Source organism: Chrysochloris asiatica, unplaced genomic scaffold, assembly GCF_000296735.1.
Source record: "Chrysochloris asiatica unplaced genomic scaffold, ChrAsi1.0 scaffold00040, whole genome shotgun sequence".
Classification (NCBI taxonomy): domain Eukaryota; kingdom Metazoa; phylum Chordata; class Mammalia; order Afrosoricida; family Chrysochloridae; genus Chrysochloris; species Chrysochloris asiatica.
In genome coordinates this window covers 1,125,864-1,132,958 of record NW_006408558.1, presented here as the reverse complement: position 1 = coordinate 1,132,958, position 7,095 = coordinate 1,125,864, and the positions used below count along the sequence as shown (strand labels likewise).

General features: G+C 38.3%; 1 pseudogene; it reads right to left on the bottom strand.

Annotated features, from left to right (window-relative positions):
• Window positions 1-5,582: 5,582 nt before the first annotated feature.
• LOC102821391 lies at window positions 5,583-6,199 on the bottom strand (annotated as a pseudogene).
• Window positions 6,200-7,095: the final 896 nt, after the last annotated feature.

Here is a 7,095-nt window from a genome sequence, read left to right as displayed (position 1 = left end):
AGAGGTTGGGTTGGGTGTTTTCATAAGACAAAGTGAAGTTAAAGTTGTCATTACATTTCAGTTTTTCAGTATGTCTATTCCCACATAAAAGTGGAAGGACCAGAGTAGGGGATGATTTTGAAAAAGTAAGTAACATTGGGCCTGACATTTAACAGGTGATCAGCAAAACTTACTTTCCTTTCTCTTCAAACAAGCTTTATTTTACTGCAGTAGACCTTTGATAATACTGAAAGTAAGTTGTAGACACTTCTTCCTTGATACATACAAGTTAATAAACCATGTACTTGCATTGAAGTATTTAAGATTTTTTTGGATGTTATGAAAGCACATAGTTGAAAGTATCAGAAAGTTCTCCATGGTTTATTTAAAAAAACAACAACCACAACAAAAAACCAGCAAAACCATACATTTCTTTACTTCCTATGTCTTCTTCACAAGAGGCAGTGACTTCTGACTGATCCTAGTGGTGTCTTTTGGTATTTATACAACTTAAGGAGCTCTGGTAGTGTAGTGGTTACGAATCGGGCTGTGAACCGTAAGGTCAGCGGTTTGAAACTACCAGCCGCTCCGCTGGAGAAAGATGAGGCTTTCTACTCCCGTAAAGATTTACACCCTCGGAAACCCTGTACAGGGTCACTATGGGTTGGAACCGACTCGATGGCACACAACAACAACAATATTTTTATACTGATTCTTTTTGACAACTTTTTGTGTTAGGAATGAACTACTGATGTACCACTGTGGATAATAATGTTTGTTTATTTTCACTATCATCCTCACCAATCTTTCTACTATAAATTCAAGATACTTTTATATAAATAAAATATTTATGTTATATCTATACTTAGTTTTTTATTTTTATGATAATGTAAATACTATTCATAGTTGATCCATGTAGTATGTTATGAATAATTATTCTTTCATTTATTACTTTTAGTTTATCTTGGAACTAATCTTTGGTGATGTTTTCATTTGCTTAGTTTTGCATATATGTATTCAAACATTCTTCTTCAGTGGTGCAAATCTGTGAACTAACCACAAGTCAGTTTGTCATACTGGATGCTCCTGATAATTGTTATTTACTTTGGGATGGTTGTTCCCCAAGCCTGTTGCACAATTAGCAGCCTGGGGTCTTTCTCACTATCACCCTTGGTAGTCTTGATGTTTCTCTCCAGTGTTTTTGTTTTTTTGACTCTCTTATCACTGCCTGTTATTTTAATTATTACTATTTTCCCCTACTTCCTTTGGGTTAAGCACAACTCCTTGAAACTTCCTGAGAAAAGGTGGATGTTGTTGTTGTTAGGTGCCGTGGAGTTGGTTCTGACTCATAGCAACCCTGTACAGAGTTTCCGAGGATTTCAATCTTTACAGGATCAGAAAGCCTCTTCTTTCTCCCATGGAACAGCTGGTAGTTTCAAACTGCTGACCGTGAGATTAGTAGCCTGATTCATAACCACTACGTATAGGAGATAAGTTTTTTTGAGCCCTTCCATGTTTGCTTTTTGGTATTTTCCTCTAAGCACACTTAAGCAATAATTTATCATGGTTTAGAAATTTCTATTAGGAATAATACTCCTTCTGAATCACCCATTCATAGTTTCCAAGATCCAAAAGTATTTTGGAGTTGGTTTTGAAAATTTTGATTCTTGAGCCTTTATATATATTTTGTTTTTCAGTTTGGGAAACTTTCTTCTTTCATTTCTAGAGTTCCTAGTATTAGAACTTTTGGATTGAAAGTGATGAAAATCAGGCCTTTTTATTTTCTATCTCTATTATCTGGGCAGTTTCTTCAATTATGTTTGTTAACTCCTGTTTGCTTTCTGTTGTATTTAATATCCCCAGCAGGTCCTTGTTTTGGGTGATTCTTTTTGTAGCACATGCATGATAGAATTTTGCAAGACCAATGAATTCTTCATTGCAAAGTCCTTTTTTAAACAACATAAAAGATAACTATACACTTGGCCCTCACTAGATGGAATACACAGAAATCAAATTGACTGCATCTGTGGAAAGAGATGGTAGAAATGTTCCATATTACCAGCCAAAGCAAGGCTAGGGGCAGACTGTGGAACAGACCACCAATTGCTTGTATCAACTTCAGTCTGGAGCTGAAGAAAATTAAATAAAACAACTCCATGAGAGTCAAAATATGACCTTGAACAAATCCCACCTGAATTTAGAGATAATCTCAAGAACAGATTTAATATTTTAGACACTAATGACTGAAGACCAGAGAGTTGTGGAAGACATCAAGAACATCATACAAGAAGAAAGCAGAAGGCCATTAAGAAGTCAAGAAAGAAGGAAAAGACCAAAATGGATGTCAGAAGAGACGCTGAAACTTTTTCTTCAGCACAGAGATGCTAAAGTAAATGGAGGAAATGAAATAAAAGAGCTGAACAGAACATTTAAAAGGGCAGCACAAGAAGATGAAGTAAAAAATTATGATAAAATTTGCAATCCCACCACCAATGCAGGAGCATCCTAGTCTCTCCACATCCTTGCCAGCATTTATTGTCCTCTACTCTTTTGATCTTTGCTGTTATTGCTGGTGTGAGATGATATCTCATTGTTGTGTTGATTTACATCTCTCTAATGGCTGGTGATCATGAACATTTCTTCATATGTTTTTGGCTGTCCAGATCTCCTCCTTGGTGAACTGTCTGTTCATGTCCTGTGTCCATTTTTTAATTGGGTTATTAATCTTTTTCTTGTAGAGGTGTTGTAGTTTCCTACATACTTTAGAAATGAGACCCTTGTCTGATGTGTCATTGCAAAAGATTTTTTTTCCCATTCTGTGGGGTTCCTTTTTAACTCTCTTGGTGAAGTCTTTTGATGCACATAAGTTTTTAATTTTTAGTATGTCCCAATCACCTATTTTGTCTACTTCTGTTTGTGTAGTTTTCAAATGTTTGGTAGTCTATATATTCCCTGAATTAGAGCCCTCACATTTGTCCCTATTTTTTCATTGATGGCCTTCATCATTCGGGGATTCACATTTCGGTCTTTAATCCACGCTGAGTTGGTTTTTGTATAAAGTGTGAGGTAAAGGTCTTGTTTCAATCTTTTGCATATCACTTTCCAGTTCGGCCAGCACCGTCTGTTGAAGAGACTATCACTTCCCCATGTGATACCTTTAGGCACTTTATCGAAAATCAGTTGGCTATATGTAGATGGTTATCCCTCTTTTGATCCAACAATGTATATCATTATAAGAAACATTGTTCTGCAAAACAAGGTCTGCATTTCTTTTACTTATGTGGTCTGCAGATGTGCTGGTTTCTAAAATAGCCTAATTTTTGACACCATTCTTAATTTTTTACTGCAAGGATGAGTCAAAATTTATCCACATTCTGGTTTTATTAGAATACCCTCCACATCCACAGCTGATGACAACACTGAGCATGCATGTGAAATGATTCTGTCAAACAGATAAGTGACAGTGGACTATGTGGCAAATCATTTGCAAATCATCCATGGCTCTGCCTATGAAATAATCCACAACAGGTTTAGGTTCCAAAATGTTTGTGCAAGAAGTGTACTACAGCAACTCACAGAAAAGCATAAATAGAAGTCTTTGAACATCTGCAAACAAAACTTTGACTGATAGTTGAAAGAAGGTAAATGTTTCTTGAAAAATATCATTACTGGTGACGAGACATGGGTTCATGTAAATGGTAGAGTATGGAATAGAAACATCCTCAATCGCTGACCAAGGAAAAATTCATAAGTCAGCCATCAGTTGGAAAATTGGTGTTTATAATTTTCTAGGATTCTCAAGGGCCAGTACTGAAACACTATCAGGGAAAAGGTTCAACAATCAATAGTGCTTCTTACAGTGAGTTGTTCATCGAAGAGATGAAACATAAGGTTTGGATTAAATGCAGAGGACTGCTGTCTAAGAACATTGTGATCTTGCATGACAGTACAGGTCCACAAACCTCTGCCCACACTGTTGGCACTCTGAAAAAATCTTAGTTTTGAGGTGGTAAAGTGTTCTCTCTATAGTCCTGATCTTTGCTCCATAGGACTTTCACCAGTTTAGTCCCATGAAAGCAGGCCTTCAAGGTGGAAGATTCTCCTCTGATGAAGAAGTGAAGACAGTGAGTGGTACCCTCATGGCTCGCAGCTCAGCCTAAAACATTTTTAAACAAGAAAATATGAAAACTTGTTGAAAGACAGACAAAGAGATTATGTTAAAAAATATGTACTTATCTTTTGTAAAAGTTGAATAAAATAAATTCTACAGCTAGAGTAAGATAATTTTTGAGTCATCTTCATACCTCAAAGGAATGGATGCAGAATTTGGGGCAAATTCAGTTACATTCATATTATTTTTGATAATTTCAGAATTATCAGTACTAAAGTATTCAATGAAAGAAGTCTATTCTACATTTTAAAAGGGAGTAATTTTGAAATTGACTTTAGGGATTCACAAATCCTTTACTTTTTATCTTCTGCAAGATTTCATTTTTTATGTTCCATTTAGTTAATGCCATTTCAGTTTATCTGTATATAAAGCTATCTCATTTTTCAAATTTTGCTCTACCATAGAAATTAAATTTGAATAATTGGAAATAAAAATTACAAAACAAGCAAAATTAATAAAATAAAATTTGTATTCAAATTTGAATGGTAACAGAAAACTATGTAATTGAAAGTTTGTAAGTGGAGAATACTGCTTTATTGTAGTTGTTGCTGGGTGCCATACAGTTAGTTCTGACTCATAGTAATGCTAAGTACAAGATAGCAAGACATTGCCCAGTCCTGTGTCATCCCCACAATCGGTGTTACACTTGAGCACATTGCAGCTGCCACTGTGCCAATCCATCTAGTTGTGAGCCTTTTTCTTTTTCCCTGACCCTCCACGTTAACAAGCATGATGTCCTTATTCAGGTACTGGTCCCTCCTGATTATATATCTGAAGTATGAGAGACTTAAGTATCATCATCTTGGCTTCTAAGGAGCATTCTTGTTGTTATTCTTACAACACAGATTTCATTTTCATCTGGCAGTCAATGGTAATTTTAATATTCTTCTCCAACACCATAATTAAATGCATTAGTTCATTCAAATTCTTCACATGCATATGAGACTATTGAAAATACCATGATTGAGTCAGGTGCACCTTAGTCCTCAAACTGGTATCTTGGCTGTTGAACAGTTCGAAGAGGCCTTGTACAGCAGGTTTTCCTAATGCAATATCATTTGATTTCTTAACTGTGACTTCCATGTATGTTGATAGTGGATCCTAGCAAAATGAAGTATTTTGACAACTTCAATCTTTTCTCCATTTATAGTTATTTTATTTATTGGTCCATTAGTGAGGATTTTTGCTAAAGATAATCCCCGCTCCCCTCGCCCAGGTCTCAGAAAGAGGCAGCTTTATGGGAAGTATTTCTGACACCATATTTACAGTCAGTATTGGAACCAGAGAGGGTAGTCCTAATGTGACAACAGAGGAAGGGGGTACAGGGATCTATCCTGGGCTTAATTGTGGGTGCTTAATCTGGGCTTAATTGTGGGTGCTCCTGTGGGTGCACCTGAGGAATAAGGTCTTCAGGGTGCTCGGCCTCCCACTGCTAAAGAAGCTCAAGGCATTTCTTCCCAGGGTTCCTCCAAAAGTCAGCCCACTGCCACGGCTTCCAATGGAATTCACCATCGAGATATTCACGGTTCCCACCCCAGCACCAACCAATCACACTCATCAGCTCCTGGTACTCACGCAGCTGTCATGCGTGCTCTGTCCTGTTTGGCTCGTTGCAAGGCAGCTTCCAGCTCTTCTGCTTGGTGTCTGCGTCTTTGAGTGCCAGTCCTCATTCTCTTCAGCATCGGTGATGGTGGCCTTCAACTTGGCACACTGGTTTTTGATGTTTTCAGTCTCAGCCTGCAGCCTTTAGATGGCCCAGTTTGTCTCTCAAATCTCGTTCTGAGTGTTTCAGAGTTCATCCCCGTGCTTCCCGACTGGGGTGTCTCGAACTCCATCTGGTACTGAGCTCGGCCCTGCTGAGGTTGGCGATCTCCTTGTACGGGGCCTTAACTCAGCCATAATGCCATCCAGGTCCAGGGAGCGATTGTCGTCCATGGACAACACCACAGTTGTGTCTGAGACCTGGGCCCGTAGCTCATCGACAGTCTTAAGTAAGTTGATCTCATCATTAAGGGTATCCACTTTGGCTTCCATCTCCATTTTGTTCATGCAGGCGGCATTCACATCCTTCGTCAACACCACAAACTCATTCTCAGCAGTCCATGCAAAGGTTGATCTCATCTTCGTTCTTACTCTAAATAAAGTCTTGCACAACATCCTTTGAGTTCCTCAGCTCCACCTCGCAGCCACCTGAAGCTCAGGCTGTAAAAGCTGCCGCTGTGGAATCCCCCCAGACATGCCGAACTCCAGCACACCTGGGTGCCTCGACCCAGGAAGGCGAGTTGAAGACCTGGGAGCTAAAGTGGACAGACACAATGGCAGCACTGGGGGGAAGCGATCAGCGGCCAAGCAGTGGCACCAACTCTCTGCTAAAGAAAATTTGTATTAGAGTGCAACTCATACTGAAGGATTCAGTCTTTGTATTCGAAGTCTTCTTTGCTTTTAGCAAGCAAGACTTTATCATCTGCATATCACAGATTTTAAAGAGTATTCCTCTAATACTGATGACTCATTATTCATATAATCCAGTTTCTCAAATTATTTGCTCAGCATACAGATTGAATACATTTAGTGAAAGCATACAACCCTGGCATACATCTTTCCTGATTTTAAACCATTCAGTGTACCTTTGTTCTGTTTAAATGACTGTCTTGATTTATGTACAGGTTTCTCATGAGAACAATAAAGTGTTCCGGGATATCCCATTCATTGCAATGTTATGCACAGCTTGTCATGATCCACACAGCCAAAAGCCTTTGCATAGTCAGTAAATCACAAGCAAGCATATTTCTGGTATTCTCTGATTCCAGTCAAGATCCCTCTGATGTCAGCAATACCCCTCATTCCACATCGTTTTCTGAATTGGCTTGAACTTCTGGCATTTCCCTGTCAATGTACTGTTGTAGTCGTTTTTGAATTAACTTAAGCAAATTTCTCCTTGTATA